Source organism: Ochotona princeps, chromosome 21, assembly GCF_030435755.1.
Source record: "Ochotona princeps isolate mOchPri1 chromosome 21, mOchPri1.hap1, whole genome shotgun sequence".
NCBI lineage: Eukaryota > Metazoa > Chordata > Mammalia > Lagomorpha > Ochotonidae > Ochotona > Ochotona princeps.
The window spans coordinates 15,007,544-15,029,498 of record NC_080852.1 but is presented as its reverse complement, the minus strand read 5'-3'; the positions used below and the strand labels follow the sequence as shown (position 1 = coordinate 15,029,498).

Below are 21,955 nucleotides of genomic sequence, written 5' to 3'. Positions count from 1 at the left end.
TTGACTTGACGAAAGGGGATAGCAACTCTGAACCCTCAACCCCTCAAAAAGGAATCACAGTCCTCTTGTTAGTAAATCTGTATAACAAAATCTTACTTGTGTAAGGGGCCAGGACTGGGTAAAGCTGGTGAGTGTGATACAAGGAGCCCATATGTGCACCTGTTCATGTCCTGGCTGCTCTACTGCCAACCTAGCTCTGTTCTAAGAGCATGAGAAAGCAGTAGAAAATGGTTCATGTGTCTGAGCCTTGGCCACCCATATGTAGGCCTACAAGAAGTTCACAGCTTTTGGTTATAATCTGGCCTGGCACTATTACAGCCTTCTGGGGAGTGAACCAGTGGATGGGAGAACTTCCTGTCTTGATCTCTCCCTTTTTCTCTGTAACTCTGTCTTTCAAAATAAATAAATGCATCATTTACACATGTGGAGATTTATCTTGTCATTTCACAAGTACCTGTATTCCCACTAGCAACACCTAAATTATTTATTCTCTGACCCTTTTCAGAAAACGTGAGCTAATGCATGATGTTAAAAAGTCTCTAATAGACTGCTAGGCATCAGGAAAATGTTCAATAAACCACAGCAGTTTTCATTTCATTAAACCTCCAGCACAAATGACTCAATTACTTATTTCAGGAGATAGTTTAACCCTACAGAAAATTATCTCTTAATTCCTTGTGAACTTGAAGAGAGAACAAATTTCCAGACTCAAGCTGATCCTTCCCCCAGATCTTCACTTCTTTGCTACTTCTTGGTCACCAGGCAAGAAAAAATAAACATGAGAACATAACAAAAGCACTCAGAATGCACTGTCACCCACGCTTCTCTCTCCACCTCATCTGTCATAGACATATATATTTTTTTCATTTAAAAAAAAAAAGGATGACAAAAGGATCAAAGAAAGTGGCTTTTTGGCACCAGGCCTAATTTAACTAAGATCTCTCTGGAATGTTTTGGTAACTGGGACTAACATCCATCATCTATTTCACCAGCTTCTTTTAGAATGGACATATGTAAATTGCCAACCTGGCACAAATTAATGGAACCTGGGGCAAAGCCACATACATGATTCTCTATTCACCATGCTGTAATAATGCTTCATCCATGACCAAACTCAATTTGGGGATGCAGGACAAGAGTCTTTCATGCATGTAATGCCATGAGCAGTGGAAGCATGTGTTCCAGCTTTCCCCAACAAAAGAAAAATTATATGGCTGAGTTAAACCAGAGACTCCCAACCTTTCTGGGTTATGGTGCCGAGTTTCTGGCTCATGCTTACATTATTCTACCATTCCATGCCAAGTCTTCCCTCCACCCTTCTACCCCCAACCTTCAGCTGGACACACTCTAATCTATTAGACAGTTGGGGTGATTGCAAATAACAGGCTTGCAATTATGAAATGGCAATACAGGACCAGTTCAATGGATGTTCCAGATGGTGAAGGAAATGGATATGTGTGGCCTATCAAACTTCTCCTTAGGGCAACTGAGGAAGAAAGAACTGGAAGAGGGGTGTGAATAAACAAATGAGGTGGCACTAGGTGGGATGCCAGGAAGTGGAACTGTCTCTGGCTGTTGTACACCATTGAAATTGACCTGTATTGACACATCTAGTTCCATGCCACTGGTGAGGAGGCCAGAGGAAAAGCATTGTGGCAAGAGTAATAGATCCAAAGATTTCAACACATCAAGAAAATGCAGGCATAGCCAGCAGCTCAGGGAGTGAGGAAAATCAGCTAAAAGATGCGAATAGTTCCCTTAAGTCAGCTATCATCCTTTGCTGTTGGCTAATATTCATGTCTCCCCCAAATGGATGCTGAAAGTCTAAGCCATGTTGTGGGGAGGGGCACTGAGAGGTCTTGAGGAGGGAGATCTCATGAATGGGGGCTGGAGCCCTTATAAGAAGACACCCCAGAGAGCTAGTTCAGCTCTTCCATGACCTGAAGACACACAGAAAAAGGCATCACCACCTATATGGGAGACATAGAATCGGCCACTGCTTGGATTTTAGATTTTTCAGCCCCACAACTGTGAACACTTGGTTTATTGGCATTTTGTTGTAGCAGCCAGGATGGACTAAAACACCTTCATGAAAACAGCATCCCCACATTGTAAAGCCCTGGAGGCAAGCAACTGACAGAAGAGATGGAAGAGTTGTTACATGAATGGGTTTTGTCCCAGTGTTCCATATTTCCCCCAAAAGACAGGTACTAGAATGTCTGTAACAGTTCACTATTTGTAATAATCTTAACTAAAAGCTAATCAAACTCCCACAGTAAGTAAAAAGATAGATTGGCATCTACTGAATGATGGGATGCTACGGAACTATCAACATGAATAATTCACAACTATACATGACAAATGATCAAATCTGATAAACAGAATGTTGAATAAACAAAGTCAGATACTAAATGTACTACAATATTCCATTTGTGTGAAGTATAAAAATGGGTAAAACCTACAATGTTTAGAAATAAGGACAGAGGTTGGCGTGGAAGAGGGGACAAAAGGGACTCCTAACACTGCTTTGTTTCATGACCTCTATGCTGGTAACAAAGGTGTGCTGACCTGAACACCTACGATATGTTCCCTTCTTTGTGTGTATAAACTGTGGAACCATAAAATATTAAAAAGTATAAGGTAGTCTGTGAAAGACCCAGAAATATGGTAAACCACCTCAGAAAGGATCTCTGGATGCTGTTGGGCAATGACAACCCATGCTGCTTCCCCTGGCAGCAAGTTCAAAGAGAAGGAATATGGAAACAGTGGTCATAAAAAAGCAGGATTAAAAAGGTTATGAATGAGCCAATGTTTACTCATTATGCAGCCATGCTAAGCACACCACGAATATTATCTCATTTAATACTTACAAACAAGGACGCGGAATGTATAATAACACCAGCAGAGGAAGCTGATGTCATGAGGGATTGAGAAATGGGCCCAACTCCTGATGTAATCACTTTGCTTCTCCATGTAATCCTCAGAGCTCTTAAGCAAAGTGAACACTCAAGCTAGGTCTCCTAACCAAGTTAACACGCACCCTGTGATTGGCTGGAAACAGCTTCCCAAAGATTTGGCCATGTATGTCCCTAGAGCCTGAAAACAGAAACTTTCTTGGAAAGATGATCCTCAAAAATGAAGGGCAATGACTACACATCACCCAAGTGGGCCGCCATTACAAACAACCTTTTAAGAGCAAGGCAGAAAGGAATCTGACGCACACACAGAGAAAGCAAGGTAAAGAGGCAGACAGAACCTGGAGGGATGTGGCCACAAACCAAGGAATGATGTGGACTGCTGGCAGACACCAGAGCCATACAGACAACAGGTTCCAAGTCATGGCCTCCAGAGGGGTCACAGACCTGCTGACAGTTTGACTTTTAAAGTTCTAGTTTCCAGAAAAGTGAAAGAATAAAGTTCTCTGATCACAAGCCGCTGGAGATCATTTAGCAGCCCCAGTACATACATCATCCCCGTTATGTTGACGTCACAGAGGATCAACTAGGAAACCAGCCTACAGAACACTAACAGGTGTCCTTGACACATACCCTGAGATCATGCAGGTTTGGGACACATTAGGTCCCAACAGAGTTGCACTTGTCAGGATACCTAATACTTTCGCTGAATGAGAAGGAGTTACGACAATGGAGAACTTCCACACTTAATTCACAACTGTTTGGGAGGACTCCACATGACATTCACGAGCAGTTGCTTCATGATACTATGCTGAATACCCTGATGGGCCATGAGCAAAGACCTAAACAATTAGTCCATGCTTATTTTTCTAGACATCCAAAAACATAATGTATCAGTTAAGGCAGGAGTTCAACTGAATGATCGTCATAGAACCTTCCAAATCTAACGCTCTGATTCTTTATGTACAACAGTTCTTGCTCATGGCAGGCACCACTAATCAATCACAGCACTGAATCGCTGAGCCCTGACTTTCCCAATCCTTTTTAACCAGAGCTCTAGGTAAATAAGACCTCTGCACTATGTCTCTCTTAGTAACTCAGTGAACAGCCTAAGCCAACAACCCATGGCTACAGATTTTTAGAAATATCTGTATTACTCTTTTCTTGCCCTGAGAAGGGCACCCTCATTCTCACAAGTATTTGTTGATTTCTTCTAGTAGGTTCTAGAAGAGTCATTTTTTTTCCTCAGGGTTTTAAATGTATACACCACAAATGAGTCCAGATTGGAGGATGTAGTCTTTGGGCCACAGAGGAGCAGAAAGTGGGGGCACTGAACTTATAGTTCAAACTTTGTTCTCTAAGAACTATTTTCTCCAAATTAATGTGGATGCCTGCGCATTTGCACATACTTATTATCCTGCAACTTCCAAAGCCATTTGTGGGAGCTGTACTTGATCTTTAAGACCTTCGAACCCAATCAGCTCCTAGATCCCAGTTGCACCTGATCAGATGGAGTTAGGCTAGTCAAGAAAGTGTCTTGACAGAGGGGCATTTCTGCTAAGACTTCAATGATGAGAAATGGCCCATCAGGCGAGGTCAGCAGGAGGGTCTCACAGGTCATAGTAAGGGGCTTAAGTTTTGTCCTTTTGCAATGAGAAGCTGCCAGAAGTGGAGGGAGCTTTAGGGTCTGATCTACACTTTAGGAACACTAGATGCTACAGAAGATTATCAGACAATCAAAGTAAGCAGTGATGGCTCGGGCTTCTGCCTATAGGGATCGTGAGCATTTGATACAGATCTTCTCTAATGTATTTTTTTTTTCTTGAGGTCTAATTAACATCCACAAAATGCCTAGATCATACATGTAGATTTTGGTCAATGCTGAAAATGTCTACATGCATGTAAACCCACACCCTGCCAAAATACAAAGCATTTCAATACCCAAGAAGTTACCTTCAGATCCTTGAAAGTCAGATATACAGAGAGGAGGAGAGACAGAGAGGAAGATCTGATGATTCACTACCTAAGTGAGCCGCAACAGCCGGTGCTGTGCCAATCCGAAGCCAGGAACCAGGAACCTCTTCCGGGTCTCCCACACAGGTGCAGGGTCCCAATGCATTGGGCCATCCTCGACTGCTTTTCCAGGCCACAAGCAGGGAGCTGGATGGGAAGTGGAGCTGCCGGGATTAGAACCGGCGCCCATATGGGATCCCGGGGCGTTCAAGGTGAGGACTTTAGCTGCTAGGCCACGCCGCCGGGCCCTCAAGATCTGTTTTTATGTGGCAAGTTCAAGGAGTCTATGTGACATCTAATGGTGGTGCTAAGAGAGGCCTACATAGATATTTGAGGCTCAGGAGAGGCCTTGGCTAAAGAAGGTGGGTGATTCAGGCAAATGGGCAAGAGAAGAGAATGATCAACAGATTTTAACGTATTCCACCCTCCCTAAGACTTGATAGGGTAAGTAGCACAATGATTTTCATATTACAAGCAAGGAAGCTGAGATTCTGAGATGTAAGTGACTTGAGGCAAGGTTAAGAAGTATTGGGGTTGGGCCCAGCACGATAGTGTAGTGGTTAAAGTCCTCTTCTTGCACGCACCGGACCCCATATGGGTGCCAGTTCTAATCCTGGCTGCTCCACTTCCCATCCAGCTCCCTGCTTGTGGCCTGGGAAAGCAGGAGAGGACGGCCCAATGCATTGGGACCCTGCACCCGCGTGGGAGACCAGGAAAAGCTCCTGGCTCCTGGCTTTAGATTGGTGCAGCTGCAGCCGTTGAGGTCACTTGGGGAATGAACCATTGGATGGATGATCTTCCTCTCTGTCTCTCCTCTTCTTTGTATATCCGCCTTTCCAATAAAAAAAAATTAATCTTAATAAGAAAGTATTGGGGTCAAGCATAAGAAGCCCCTAAAATGCATTCTGCAGGGCAAGAGAGGTGAGAATGAGAAAGGGTCCTAGGATCACATTGGCATGCATTATACAAAATAAGGTTAAACAGGTTTCTCTGTTCCAGTGACTCTAAGAGCCTTTCCAGTGCTGGCAGGAACTGTGATGCCTGCCTCAAGAGGAAGATACAGAGCATCACATACTCCATACATACATGGAAGCATCTTGGGTTTGTTTCTTAAGAAGAGCTGTTCACCAAACAAGTGTCTAGAATTAATGCTACGAGGCACTCTGGGCAAGTTTTCAAAAGGTGTGTGAAGTCCAAAGTGCTTGTCCCAGTGTTCTGCCATTGATACCCAGTGGAGAAAGAGTTGACATAACATTCCAGACAAAACTCATGAGGTTAAGTGGCTCCTCCTGTATCGCAACACAGATGCAACTAAGCAGGAAGAGTCAGTCCCAGTCCATGCACCTATAAGCCGAAGCAACCAGGCCAATCCAAGGGAGACTCAAGAAAGAGGTCGCTCTGAGGCTCTGCCCACCTCTGCCTCTCTTTACTCCTGTTTTCCAGAGGCTGCCACTCCAGAGGAAGTGAACAGAAGATGGAAGGAGGTGCAGGTGGACCCAGGACATGGGCATCGGGAAAACTCTTTGACATTGTTGACGGATCCTGTGGGATGATGGCATGGGAGGTGGTATGGTTGGGAGGAAAGGTGTAGCACTTAGAAAGCATTACAGATCCTGGGATCTGTAAACTGAGGGAATGAAGAGCAACCTTAGACATCAATCTTGTCTTGGGTCATCTTTGTGTAGCATTTAAAGGACCCAAGGGATAGGCCTCAAACAGCTGTGTTAGGGCCTGCACCCCTGTACCATCTCGCCTACTGCCCTCACAGTGGCCCTCAGCACTGCTGCCTAGTGAATGCTCACATCTTAGAGAAAGCTCCTGCAGCACGCACACAGATGGAGACTGTACTGGAGGCTCTGTTTAGGTCCACACTGGAAGGAGAGGAGCTCAAACCACAGAAGCACATGTCAGAAGGCACGGACTCCGGTACTGGACAGTCAAGGGCCCCTGCATGGCCACTGAAGAGCCCAGGGCAGTTACCAAACCTTTCTGGGTTTCTTTGTCTGGGGCATAGGGATTAGTGACACCGATCCCACAGGACTGTTGTGTGATGATTTCTAAAAGACAGTGAACAGAGGAGTGATGGCTCAACTAGTTAATTTTCCACCTGCAAGCACTGGCATCCCATTTGGGTTCCAAGTCATGTCCCATCTGCTCTACTTCCTGTCCAGCTTCCTGCTTGTGGTCTGGGAAAGCAGCGGAGGATGGTCTAAGGCGTTGGAATCCTGGACCCAAGTGGAAGACTAGAAGAAGCTCCTGGCTCCTGGCTTCACTCTGTCTACTGTGGACATTTGGGGAGAGAACCAGTGGGTAGAATATCTCTCTCTCTGTGTGTAAATTTGCGTTTCCAATAAAAAAATCAAAATTAAAAAAAGACAATGAACAAACAGCAACATGACTTTCAAGATAAAGGCCAAGGTTCTGTCTCTGATGCTTCCTTTTATTTATTTATTTTTAATTTACTTATCTGTGATGATCGAGTAGAGAAATCATCTATCCACCGGTTCAGTCCCCAAAGGCCCACAACATCCGCACTGGGTCATCCGGGCCTCCCACGTGGGTGGTAGGATCCCAACCACTTGAGTACTACCTGCTGCTTCGGCCAGAATGAGCATTAGCAGGAAACTGGAATAGGAAGCAGAGCCGGTATTCATATCCAGGCACTGTGATATGGGATGCAGGTGGTCCAATCAGAGACTTGACTGCTACACAGATACTGCTATTCCCATCATGCTTTTTTTTTTTAATTTTATTATTATTGGAAAGCCGGATATACGGAGAGAAGGAGAGACAGAGAGGAAGATCCTCCATCTGATGTTTCATTCCCCAGGTGAGCCGCAATGGGCCAGTGCTGTGCCGATCCTATGCCGGGAACCAGGAACCTCCTCCAGGTCTCCCACGCGGGTGCAGGGTCCCAAAGCCTTGGGCCATCCTTGATTGCTTTCCCAGGCCACAAGCAGAGAACTGGATGGGAAGTGGAGCTGCCGGGATTAGAACCGGCGCCCATATGGGCTCCCGGGGCTTTCAAGGCGAGGACTTTAGCCGCTAGGCCACGCCGCCGGGCCCCATCATGCTTCTTAAAATGCAGATTTCCAGGTTTTTCCCCAAACCTCCTGAGACAGACTGCCTGAAAGAGGTCCTTGTGTATGGTGAAGTTCAGGAAAGATGGTAAGACATTAACCTATACTTAGCAAACACTCAGAAGCTGGCAGCCATAATTTGCTTATTGCCACCATCATCCATAACATGCCAACAGAAGTCTGGACATGCTAGACTTTTAAAAAAAAAAGAGCTTATATGAAATCTAATTCAGTGAGTATTGATTCATTTCCAGGTTCCTTAATCAATGGAATAAAAGAAACCTAAATCAGAGACTATCAGGCTAGGTAAAGACAGAGTAAGATTTCGCATATATTCCCAAACAATATAGCTGTCTTTTTTTTTCCCCCTAAAGAAAAGGTGGAAAGAAGCAAACTTTAAAAGATACACTGTGCAGGGTCACACACACACACTCTTTCTGGATTGGTATTTTGCCTGGCAAGGTGCTTTGTGGTAGGTGCGGTGACTTCCATACCCTGCCGGATTGCAGAAGTCAACGGCAAGGCAATTCCCAGGGAGTGCTGTCCTAACCTTGCAGGGAATTCACTCATGAGTGTTCCCAGACACTGAGTCCCTCAGTACCTGTGTCTGTTCCCCCCCGCCACCCCTACATCTTCCAACGCTTCTGGAAGTCATCCAGATTACAATCTTTGCAAAGAGGCGTCTTGCTTTGCTAGTCACAGGAGTAGCAGGGCAGGGGAGGAAAGCATCTGTCTCTCTCTCTCTCTCCACACACACACACACACAGACACACACACACACACACACACATACTCCACATGATAGTCAAATGCTGTGTATCCGGGAAAAGAATCCCTAGTCATTCAGATATCATAGAAAAAAAAATTTAAAGATACATATATCAAAGAAACATTTTTGGAACATTACATTTCAACTCTCAGGGTGATTTCTACAAAGTTTTGTTATATCTGACTAGGATTACCACTCTGTGTTTTGATAGCTAAAAAAAAAATTTCTCTCTGCTTCCTCTCTTTGAGATCAGAATATTATACTAAGCTTAAATCTACCCAGAGCTGTTTTTATTATTATTATATAGCTACGAAGCATATAATGTGGACGGTTATCTTTCAGGAAAGATTAAGAAAAACAGCTCGGGGGAAACACAGAGTCTCTGAGATTTGGTTTTCCAAATTATTAAAAACCACAGATCTCCATAGACACAGCAGCTACACCAAGCAACATCCCCCAGGTGTCCCTCACTGTCTTCTAATGGCCCATTCTCAGCATGGCTGGTGCACACGGCGGGGGGGGGGGGGGGGTAAATCCAACACAGAGCCAATTCGCCTTTTCTGCAAACAGCTCCACCAAGACCATAAATGTCACCACCAAATTGGAGAGTGGTAGTTCAAACCCTGGCCTCCCTCTCATTCCCCCCAGGCATCTGTGTCCCCAAGGAGAGCACTCCCTGACTTCAAGGAAGTCTTAGGAAAACGGAGCCAAGAAGTTTTTCCTGCTGAGGCTGTTGGAGGGGGCGGGACACGCAGTGGGGAAGGAAGCTCGATAAAACCGTCTCAAAAAATAAATTCCATCTTGGAAAGCCCATGGAGGGAATGAGAGCACTAATTCAGTTTCTTAAAGGCACGTGCAGGCCCCAAAATCAAACAGAAAAGGTTTCTTGAAGGAGAAGCTTGCAGGACAGAGCGAGGCTGAGGGATCATTGAAGAAAGATGGCCTTGTAACAGAGCTTTCTTGTATTACACCCAAAGCTGTGTACCATCTGAGGCTGGTTCAGGAAAATGCTCAAATCTCCTGGTAATTTCCTGCAGACAGGACGTTTAATCATCTCCAAGCCTCCACCGCAGGGAAAAAGTTAAAAAAAAAAAAAACACAACCTAAACCAAATGATTCACACTGTTAAAATGAATCTGCCTTCAGAGCAAGAACCGTTTTCTGCTTTTGAAATGCAGCCACGATTTGTTATTCTAACAAAGTGTTCCTTTCCTCCAAACAGAAATAAAAGTTGCTGAAGGAGGGATTGTCCTGATTTCTGCTCTGCGTTTCTTGAAACTTCCATCCAGCCGACAGTTTCTCCTGGCAGGTTCTCAGAAACCCAGGGAAAGCAGGGGAGTCGCTGACGAAGAACACGGGATCGTTTTTATGACCCTCCCCCAGCCCCTACATTCTGGCCCCCTGGGAAGATGTTTTATTGTCGGAGGAGCAGAATTAGCTGCACATATAAATTCTTCACTGCTCAGCTCACTTGACACCTTTATCTGAATTGCCCAATGGCTGTGGAGATTTGGCAACTGATGCTTCGCAAAGGGAAGGCCCCAACCCTGCCTCCCCCAAGTGGTATTTGTTCTGTCTGCACAGTCGGGGCCATGTCCATCGCTCTCATTATTCAACAAGCTACACAGATAAAAACATCTGTGTGCAGAAAGCCAGGGACCCAAAGTATACAAATGATTCATACCACCTAAACAACTGCAAATAAAGGCCAGCCCAGCAAAATGAAGGCTGCGAAAAGCCAAAATAATTTAATATGGGCGGAAATGGAATTTGGCAAGCCCTGCATCAGACTCTGCTCCACTTTGGGAAGGCATGCTTTCCAGCTGCTTCATCTTAAAAAAAAAAAAAATTAAACTCTGATCTTCTTTCTGCATTATTACATCCTGGCTCCCAACTTCTTGCTTAGGTACACACAAATGAGCAGATGGTGTTGGGGTGGGGTGTGTTGGGGTGGGATGGTGGGAGGACTGGAACGGCATCTTTCAAACCACCTCTCTCCACATGATCTTGGTTTAACACTTCCCAGGGCACACGGCTGTCTAGGTATTGGAGAGACTCAGGATGCGAGGTTCCTGAATCCCAGATCTCTCCGGAGCAGCTAGAACCTGGGGGAGCAGAAACTAGCTCTCCCTTTCTTCAATGGCTCTCTATCAACTACCGACTCCGGGATGGAGAGCGAGGAACGCCTGCCCGGAGAAGAGTCCTCCCAACCCCGATCCCTCCAGCCCGACAATTTAGAGGTTAAATGAACAAATCTAGAGCTGCTTAATTACAGAAGTCCACGGAGGAGAAAAGAATGAAGGCTTCAGGTTCTAGGAAAACTAGCAACTTTTCCATTCGGGAGGATGCAAGCTCAAAATAGAAAGCAGTGCGGGGAGAAATCACCTACACTTTAAAGCTGATCTTCCTGGAGACATTATTAGGAAATACATTTTTATAAAAGCAGTTTAAGGGAAATAAATAAGTAGGTCATCAGCAGCAAATGGAATTTAAACATTTAAGAGAAATGAACAGATTAAAAACTGCTTTTAAAAAGCAAGTTCCAGGAAGTTTAAATGTTTCCCCTTGAAAAGTCCTAGGACCATAACATCATCTGCTCTTCGCGTCACTCTGATCGCTAGGGTCCGTCAATAAAGTGAATGCGTGACAGCTGGCAGACACAGATACCAACATGACCAGAGGGCCCCACGGTAGGGCTCACGCTTTCCCAGCGTCTGGGCAGCGGGGAACATCTGTCCCAGCGCTGAGTCTCTCAGGGGAAGGTGATGAAACCCGGAGCAATCCGCCCCCACCGTGCGCCCCCGCCGTGACGGGGCTACTTACCCCGCTTAGCCTAGCATGGCTGGGCCGGCTGCAGCGCCTCTGCCGCCAGCGAACCTGGAAGAAGCGGGGAAAGGAGACCCAAAGGCAAGAGGTCCCGCTAAGGAGCCCTGAGACGGCAGGGCGTTGGCCGCCGACTGCCTGGAGCCGGAGGGGGCCCTGCCTGAGATTGGTGCAAGGCGAGTAGCATTCCCGGGGCAGCAGCTGCTCTGTGCGCAGCTCCGGTTCCAGGCAAATCTCTCAGGTCCTGCCTAGAGAGAGAAGCTCCAAGCTCTGGGGCTGCCTCCTGGCTGCTTAAAGGGACGCCTCCCTACCTCGCGCTCTGCTTATTGGTGAAAATTCCCAGGCACAGGCCAATCGTATGCCTGTTCCCAAATTGAGATTTCAATCAGGGGAGCTACTGCTTTAAAATTAGAAAGTGCTGATGGGGGAGGGGGATGGAGGCTTGGGGGGGGTACTTAGCCACCTTCCAGATGCAGAAAGACATGGGCCCTCTGGGCTCTGCATGCAGGGTCCCCAGAGCTTAGTAGGTGCAGAGTACTAGGAAGAAGGGGGATGTTGTAAAACACCCATCCCTTTCACTGCCAGTGGCCCCCTCTTCACCTCACTTTCACCCTTCCAAGTCCATCCAACTTGCCCCAGATGCTGGAGGCTTTCTGGAACTTCTTGGGCGCCTATGGGTTCCAATGGCCACAGCACATGCCACCTTCCAGACACCCGTTATACTTTCACCGACTTGCTTAATCTGTGTCTCCTTTTACACCCCAAGTTCCACCAGGGTAGAACATTTTCATCCATCATCAAGATGTATCACTCCCTGCTTGGAACACTATGGGCTCTCAGCAAATAACTGTTGATTGACCGACTGAATAAAGGAAGGCATGAACAATTAAACATGTCTGAGGTTGGCTGTGCCAATACCATTGCTAATTAAGAATCCGTTTTAAGAGGCCAAGCATTGATTTCAGGCAGGACAGTGTTCTCTTACATCACCTGGGTCCCAACTGCCTTGTCTGTGAAACATAGTCATGAAACGTACCATCTCATGGGGTTGTAAGGATTGCATTAGCTCGCTTCTAGCCTAGAACAGCAGCTCTGTCAACAGCTACAGAATATGGAGTCGTCAATAGTTATCCTCATTACTGGGATTAAAACACATTATCAGAGGTTAGGGCTGAGGTCTGATGGCTGCTTTAACTTCCTGGTGAGCACAGTCATTCAGGAATGAAGTGCTGACTCAGTGCCAAGTGTCCATGCCAGGTAATGGCTTCACCAAAGAAAGAGAAAAAGGTTGGTCACAAGGAACTCACTGAGTGGGGGTAAGGTGGTGGAGGAAAGGTAAATGAACAAATTAAGAGAACTACATTAAATTATGCACAAGCAAAGACATAAGTACAGGTGTATTTACAGCCAGGGCACTTTATAAAAATAGAATAATTGAAAATACAATCATGTAATAATAAGCAACATGGCTAAATAAATTATTATATATCCATGTAACAGAATACTATACAGTCATGAGAATATATGCAGGTGTATCAGTATGCAAAAAACTCCAAAATACAGTGAAGATAAAGTACATCATATCACTGCTGGCACAAGTTCATCTTCATGTGTTCAAATCACACAAAATGCTTCCAGAACTGTCTAAGAAAATGGTAATGGTTCTTATTTCTGTTAACCCAGTTTTGTACCAGGCAGAGCTAGGATGGGAAGGAGACCAATATTTTAACATACATCCTTAGGCATCACTTGAATATTTTATCAGGAGTTTGGAGGATGTGCCTGGTCTGGACTCTCTGGGTACCTAGACATGTCATATTTAAAAAGTCTATTAAGTGCATAGCCAACTTGCAATAAGGAAAGGATAACACTCAAGTAGTGGAACTAAAAAGGTAGTTGAGAAAAAGAAATCTTAGGGGTAAAAGGGTTGCCACCAGGGAACAGGTTTGTCTTGGTTCCCCAGGGCTAGGGCTTTTATGCCTAAGCAGGAGAAACTCAAGTCCTATAAGACCAGGAATATTCACTGAGGCTTGTTCACTCAATGAGCAAATGGATTTTTAAAATAACCAGCCAGGAGTCAGTATTGTCGCACAGCATATGAAGATGTCGCTTGTGATGCCAGCATCCCATATTGCTGTGCTGGTTCAAGTGTTCAAGCCAGACTGCTCTGTTTTTGATCCAGCTCCCTGCTAAGGTGCCTGGGAAGGCAGCAGAAGATAGTTCAGTTGCTTGGGCCTCTGCCACCCATGTGCAACCCCAAGATCGAGTTCTTAACTTTCACCTGGCCCACCGTGGGGCTACTGTCCCAATTTAGGGAGGGAGCCAGCTGTTTGAAGATCTCTCCCTCTCCCTCTCTCCCTGTTGCTCTTTCATAGAAACAGATCCATCTTTTCTTTCTTTACCTTTAAATGACAGCACAAAGCAACTTGTCTGTCTCCATCTGTGTTTGGGATGGGAGGGAAAACTTCAACTACAAATTAGAAATGTGAGATCTGTGACTTTGCTGAGATAGAAGTGTAAATAACAAAAAGCCAGAAATCAGGAAGTTGTAAACAATAAATTAATATAAAAACTGACCTTGTTCATAGTATGCCAGAAATGCCCAACAAAGGCAAATGAGAATTTCCTTGGAAAGCCACTTCCACAACCCAAGTTACAACCAGGTCTGCAAAAGACGGACTCCCAACAGTACATCACAAAGCATCCAGGAAACTGCTAAGTCATAAGACAACAACAAGTGGGCAGTAGAGAGACCCAGGAATTAGTTCTAAATCAACATCTGAAAAAAGAAGATGAAATGAGAAACTTTAACATGACCAAAGGCATTGAAGCTAGAATCTGAACTTTTGAAAATAAGACACATGGACTGTCTATTTGCATGATTCCCTAAAGTAAAAGAACCCATTCACACATTAAAGCGAGAGACTAGGAAGTCCAGGAGAAAGGAGTGTAGATCTCAGAACACTGTACACTATCAAGCACGATGGGACAGTGTGAAATGTATGTATATACGAGAGTTTAGGAGATATGGAGCTTAGAAAAAGAAGGTCCAACCCATGTGTAATAGGTTTGCCACAGGGAAAAACTGGAGAAATTTGGAGGGGCAATAACTGAAGACATAGCGGCTATGAATTTGCTAGAACTTACAAAGCTCATGCGTCTTTACACTCAAAACACACAAAATATCTCAAGTAAGAGAAACAGTATGGGTATTAATTATTCATAACAGTACAGTTAATAAACGGAAATTAAAAAATAAAAGTTTTACAATGCAGATAGAAGCAAATGTGCAGAAGGCACATAGCAGTCCAGAAGAGAAGCAATTTGTATCATTTTATATGTGAAGTTGAACTACATTTCCTGGACTATTTTCTCCCCCCAGGAAAATGGCTGCTCAATGACGCGGGTTCCTGAAGATTCTGGTATACATGATATATGGTATTCGGGTGTTCAGGTGTCATGGCAAAATGCTGGTGATCTGAGAGAGATTAATTTATCTAGCCATCACATAAAAGCAGCAAAAAAAAAAAAAAAGAACGAACGAACAAACAAAAAAAGTCTTATTGTGGCAGGAGAGCCAGAAGGTGAATAGTTCATCACGGAGTCACAGGGAAGTTAAACCTCTGTGGAAACAGAGAAGAAGGGCACCTCTATTAGCCTTCCAAACAGAGAGGCCAGCTATAGGAAGACTTCCCAGAGGAAATGACGTCTCTACTAAGCAAACTGCTATCTTCAAGGGAAAATATTTTAGAACAGGTATATACTCATGTGTGCATTTATTTATGTATTTCAGAGACAGAACAAACTCCAACTTCGTAGTTTATTTCTCAAAGGCTCACAATTACTAGGGTTGGCATGAAGTGGAGATCTGAGAATTCAGTCTAGGCTGCCTACGTGGGTGCAAGGGATCATACCAATACTTGAACGAACCATCAACTACTGCCATTCATTTTTGCTTCTTAACAGAAAGCTAGAATTAGGCATGAAACCAGAACTTTAATCCAGGCACTCATATATGGGATGCAGTCATCTCTACAGCTGGGCAAAACACCTACCCCTGGTCTCTCTTTAAAACCTAGCATTCCCACTTAACTGTCTTGTGTGACTCTCCCCACACTGTGAGACTTTTCTAAGCTTCATTTATCTTGTCTGTAGAACAAAACGCATAATCCGGATTCTTGGGGTTGTCATGAGGTTTGGGAATCTTTATTATCTGCAGCATTTAGCAGCATGCCCAGCCTAGCAGTGATTTTTACTAAATGGGGATCTAATATTATTAATGGATAAAATCCAGCGCCTGAGTGGAAAAGTAAATTTCGTCAGTTTGCACAGACGACTCCTAAACATGAAAGACAATGGCGGCTCCAGCCGATTTTCATGAGACTGCCCTGAGAAATATGAAATGCTTACTATCTACCCTATAAAAGGCACATCATCATGTCCTCAAAACAGAGTTACAGACCTGGTCCTTTTCATAAAGGAATTTAAAGTCTACTTCCCCCAAAATAACTAATGCAGGCTGCATATGGTAAGTGTCAAGTAGGAGATTCTCCCCAGAGTTAAATCCTGAAACTGTGAGAGAATTCCCTCCGTATCATTAAACCTTCAGATTCCCACCCACATATTAAGTTGAAAGAATTCAGAGTCAAGCAAGGGAAAATGCATGTGGACCCTCCTCTGTATGACCTTGTAGGCTTGTAAATGGCTGGAAAAACGGATGGAAGGGACATTTGTGAAGTTCAGCCAGTGATACTTGAGGTTTTGCTCCTGTTGAGAAGAATACGAAGTGACCTAGCCAATCTGCAGGGAGGTCTGTGTTACAGTGGACTAAATTCAGTAATTGCCCTCTGCAAGAAGCACTGAACTAGGAACTCTTGGAGAGAGGAGAAAGGACTGGCCAGGATGTGTCTTTCATTTACCATTTAGTAATCATTTCAATAATGTCTCCTTAGTGGAGGAACCTGCCTTATAGGCTGGGAAAACTTGGAAAAACAAAAATAGAACATGATGCCTGCTTTCCAGGAGCAGAAAATGCAAGTCATTCCAGATCCGCTTGAAACTGCCCAGACACTTCCACATTTCTTCTTTCTATCATTCAATGGCTACCTCATTTTGTGAGCTATCACAGGTATATTCCAGGAATTAGCCATTGTTTCAGAAGGGCAAAAAGATCTCACCTCTTGGGCTAACACTGATGGATTAGTAGTGACTTCCTGAAATGCTGACTTGACAAAAAGTTGGAGGCAAGAAAGCATGGCTAAGATTGATTAGTGATGTCTGTCATGAGGCTGGATAAGGAATGACAGCACCCATGCTATAAATCTGACATCTCATATCTAGTCCAACCCCCTCACTGCACAGATGAGAAAACAGAAAAAATCTTTCTTTCTTCCCGTGGCATTATAAATTCAGCAGCAGTAGCAGGGGCACCCAAGGAGAACCTCCATATCTGGAATGTTGTTGCAAGAGAAAAAAAAATCTATATCTGGGAATACTTCTGATCAGTTTCAAAGATGCCAAGTCAAATTCTTCCCAGTCTTTGTATTCTGCAGCAAATCGACTAAAATGAAGGTACCCACCTACTTTGAGCTTCTCGGTAGCAACAAAATGCAAGCCTGCCCCATATAGGAAGATACTAAATATATGTAGCTTGAAGATGTCTGAGGACTGAAAACACATCCGCAGGCAGAAATGCACAGAAAGTGAACACATTCCAGAAACACAAAGTGAATAAATACACAGAGTAGCAATGAACACGTTCTTTAAAAAGGACAACGATTTTAATCATTCTACTCTACTAAATGGTCCAGATTATCATCAACTGAACAAAGGGAAAGAAAAGCCCCTATTTGTTTCCCTACAGACACTTTATATCCTGGACGCTGTAACACTAACTAAAGAGATAGGGTTTGTCCCCGTTAGGCAGTTTCATGCCCAATCAACACTCAGCAGCAGCACCCAGGACAATCACCAAAAAAATCCAAGCCCAGTTGCTGCAAAGGACAGAATGGTACAAACGGACAACAGATAAGCCGTAAGCCCAACCCCAGCCTGACTCAAACACAAAGAACAAATTGTCACATTTGGTTAATATGCCAGCTCTTCTGTCATGCCAACTGCAAAGTGAATCTTATGGAAAACCAACTCCTTGAGAAATAAGTCTAATTAATTCAGTTATATAAACATCAATGAAATATCAGGGGGAGGGGATGAAAGAGAGAGAGAGAGAGAAGAATAAAGAGTGAAGGAGGGAGTGATTAAACGAAAATATAAAGAATACAAAGGCTATCTTTAAAAATGCTCTGCAGACCTTGGGATGACCTTAATACTCCTAAAGGAATATTTTGAACTTAAGATAACAAGGACACATATTTATATTTCAACCAGTTACACTACGGCAGTTATATACATAAGTAATTATGACCAACCAAGAACAACTCTGTGATAATAAGATGCTACACAAGTTTCCCCAACTACAAAATCAGTCATTTGCATGCTTTGCAACCTGCAAGGGTTTCTAGTTAACATACTTGTAGTGGGTACTATGTTTAAGATTTGTAATCTTAAATCTTGCTATTATTTACAACTATTAAATATTGTGATAATCCCCAAAATGGAATACTACTCAGTACTGAAAACGAATGATGTGTTTCAAGTAGAGAGGATTAATTCCAACTGTCTTTTGTGGACTTGTTATCTGACTCTGCAATTATAAAACTTACAACAAGTAAATTTTATAGTATGCACAGTGGGCATCCTGAGCCTGGTCAATGCCAAATTTGTGTTAACTATACCAGTGTGCCAGCACTGCTGCCTTTCTTTTTTTTTAAGATATGTGGGGGAACAGACACCAGCAGATCTACAGGTGGGATCTGGGAACTCATACCTGAGGGCCCTGGGCAGACATGCAGGGCCCCAGAGCGGCATAAAATACCACTGGAGGACTGGCTTGGGGATCTGCATGCTTATGGACATGAGAGACAGTGGGTTGCTCAGGGAAGGAGATCTGGAGATGGGTAGGAGGGAAGACTGCACATCTGAGGGAGAACGTGACATGTGAGGAGTGACTTCTAGGACATTTTCACTTATCATGCTACTGTACCTACAGATAAATGAGGGGACTGAGACCAGGTTGTTTACAGGAGGGCCTTGTGGGGCCAAATCAATACATACACCCATGTGGGAGACCGGAGCTGGGCTAAGTTGGTATCAACTACCACCTACCAGCCCACATGAAAACCATGGCTGGGGAGCCTGCATGGCAGGGCTCAACCACAGTACCCACCAGGCACAGTGTAGATCATGTTAGACTTGGCCATGACACTAACCAGCCATGAGAGAACTGGGGGTGGGAGTAGATTCTGTTGGGAATTTGTGGGCTCATACCAGCTAGTTTGCTTGAGGGCTGGGGGTGGTCATGGGCTGAGTTAGACATGACTATGAAACTCACCAACACTCATGGGTATTGGGGTTGGGATCAGCCAGGCTGGTCTAGGCAGTAGCACCTGTAGGTGTGCCCAAGAATAGGATATGAAAATGGCTGGGCAGTCACATCCACCAACGTACACAAAGGCTGACACTGGGAAACAGACTGTGAGGGCTAACAGGCTAGCACCCACTGGCATGCCTGAGATCTGGGTCTGGGAGTGGGCCTGGTTGGGGAACTTGAGAAATTCCCTAGAAGACTGTTTCTCCTGCTGGAGAGTATGTATGTGTTGGTCAGACTGGGCAGGGCTGTTCCACTGGTTGGCAGGTGTGTGGGTTGGCTAGAAGGATGGGGCAGGGTGAAGACTGGGCAATTACAAACCAAACCATAGCACACTGGCATGCATGGGAGCCAGGATGGCATGTGAGCTATGCTGGGCGAGGCTAGGCTATCATACCTGCTGGTTTGCAGGCAACCCAGAGATGGAGGCAGGCTAGGCAGGGTTAGGCTATAGCACCCACCAGCAAGAGTTGGGATGGGAGCAGGCCAGGGCAAGCTGCAGCATCTGATGGCAAAGGCGAAAACAGGTAATGGGTTATGCCAGGCTGGATCAGAGCAACCATCAGGACATGCAAGATCTGCAGCTTGGAGCAAGCCTGGTCAGGAAGCTAATGGGACACCACTCCTTGGTGAGTGCAACAGCTGGAAAATGGGTGGCAATCTGGGATGGACATTGCTGCAGTTTCCCTCAGCATGGGTGTGGACTGGGTCTGGGGTATGCCAGACTGGGCTAGTTGCAACACCCAATGGTGCTTGCAATAGCCAGAGTGGGTACAGGACAGGCTGAGCTAGGTCTCTGCACCCTTTGAAACATGCAAGAGCTAGGTCTGGGGGTAGACCAGGCAGGCTGGGTTGTAGCACTCAACAATAAGAGCTGGAATGAAGGTGGACTAGTTGGGCAAGGCTGCTGTATTTGCCAAAACAGGAGGTGGGCCAAGTCAGGCTGGGTCAGGAACCCACCAGTGTGTGTGCATGTGTGTGTGCGTGTGCGTGTGCGTGTGTGTGTGTGTGTGTGTGTGTGTGTGATTAGCCACTAGGAGGTGACCTGATAGAGGAGCCTGGGGGAACTCCTCAGTCAGGATGCAGTCCCTGCAGGTGAGTGCAAGAATCAAGGCTGGGAGCAGCCCAGACCAAGCCAGGTTATAGTATCTACCGGCATATGAGTAGCTCAGGTCTGGGAGCAGACCAGGCTGGAACAGTTCATAGCACCCACTGGCAGATGTGAGAACCAGGACAGGCCGGGTTGGCCGGAACACCAGCCAGTTCCCACTGGAACCAGGACTGGGAGCTGGCTGCTCTGGGCTAGGCTGTAGCACCTACCAACATGTGCTGGAACTGGGGGCAGGCAGGGCCAAGCCAGGCTGCAGCACCGGCTGGTGAATGCCAAGGTGAGGCCATCCATGCCAGTCTGGGTTGTAGCTCCCACAAGTGTATGTAAGACCCAGTATGGTGGAGGGCAAGCCTCGTAGGGGAGCTATAGAGCTCCCCTGCTGGACCATTTCTCCTGCTGCTCAATGTCAGAGCTGGGACTAGGGGCATACCATACCGGGCAAGGGTACAACACCTGTTGGCCTGCATGTGAGCTGGGCTGGGGGAGAGCAGGCTGGACTAGGAGGCCATATCCACTGGTGCATGCATGAGCTAGAGTAAGTGAAGGTTGGTTAGGATTTGCCTCAACATTGGCTAGGAAATGCTGGGACTGGGGGCAAGTCCTGTCAGGCTAGATCATAGAACCACCTGGAAAATGCAAGATTCAGGGCTGGGAGTAGGACTAGCAGGGAAATTATGGGCACCTCTACGATGGGCTGCAGCTCTCTTCACTGAACATGAGAATCAGGGTTGGGAGGGCAGAGCCTGGTTAGACAGGTGACATCAGTATGGACTGGATAGTGCGGTCGTTTGGGCTTACCTAGGCTCCAATGCCCGCTGATGTGTCCAAGAGCCAAATGGGACACGGGATAGACTGGACCAGTCTGCTGCACATATCGGGATGCACAGCAACCAGGGCTGGGGGCGGGACTAGAGGGAATTATTGGGGGTTGATCCAACTAGGCTGTAGTTCCCACTGGTGTACATGGGGACAGAGTGTGTGGTGGGCATGGTAGGCTTGAGGCACAGCATCCAGTGGTTTGCTTACAATATTGGGCTCAGCAAGAAGTGACCAGATGATTGCTACCATCAGTTGTGTGTAGGTTTGTGTGGGTGGTGAACTAAGCCAGACCCAACACTGGCCTGTACACACAGGAGTCAGGTTGGGGTCACCTCTGGAGAGTTTTCATCAAAAATAAAATGAATTTATTATTATAAATACATGAATAAATATTTGCCTGTTTTCTTGTCTTATTAAAATGCTTTACAAATCAATTACTTTAGGAGCTGGAGTTTGTGAAAGGCCATGAACCTGAAGTTGCTCTTCCTTCATCAAAAAGGGACATGATGACATTTCAGAGTGACAGTACGTGTAGCCCTCCCATGAGACTTCTCCTGCTGCTCTTATAGCTTGCAGAAGACTAAAAATACTTTTGAAACATAACACATAACCTAACTTTAGCCATTGAATCGACCCCACCATACTCTGGGAAATAGAGGGATAGAGTTGGAACTCCATGAGAGAAGGATTGCATCTCTGTTATTCTTGACAGTGTCCTTGGAGCCTAATACACCAAGCACTTGAGAAATATTTACAAAACGAATAAATGAAACCTTTCCTAAACTGTGCTCCCACTCATCCTTCCAACCAGATGAGTCCAAGGCGGGATAGTTCACAAGGTGGCAGCTCCTTGATTACGTTCTTCCTTGCAGTAATATTACAGTCAACCGGCCACCCATGTGGCTTGCAAAGAGCAAGGTCAGGCTCTCTTCCATCCAA

At 45.4% G+C, this 21,955-nt stretch overlaps 1 protein-coding gene across 3 annotated transcripts in view; it reads right to left on the bottom strand.

Annotated features, from left to right (window-relative positions):
* PRICKLE2 (prickle planar cell polarity protein 2) overlaps positions 1 to 21,955 on the bottom strand; it is a 352,984-nt gene that overhangs the window by 156,321 nt on the left and 174,708 nt on the right. Inside the window, exon 1 of one of the 3 annotated variants that reach the window (XM_058678923.1) lies at positions 11,601 to 11,853. The exons of the other annotated variants lie outside the window; for them this stretch is intronic. The gene's annotated coding sequence lies outside the window, so the exon portion shown is untranslated. Of the gene's footprint in view, positions 1 to 11,600; positions 11,854 to 21,955 lie in introns of those variants that run through there. 3 annotated transcript variants of the gene reach the window in all.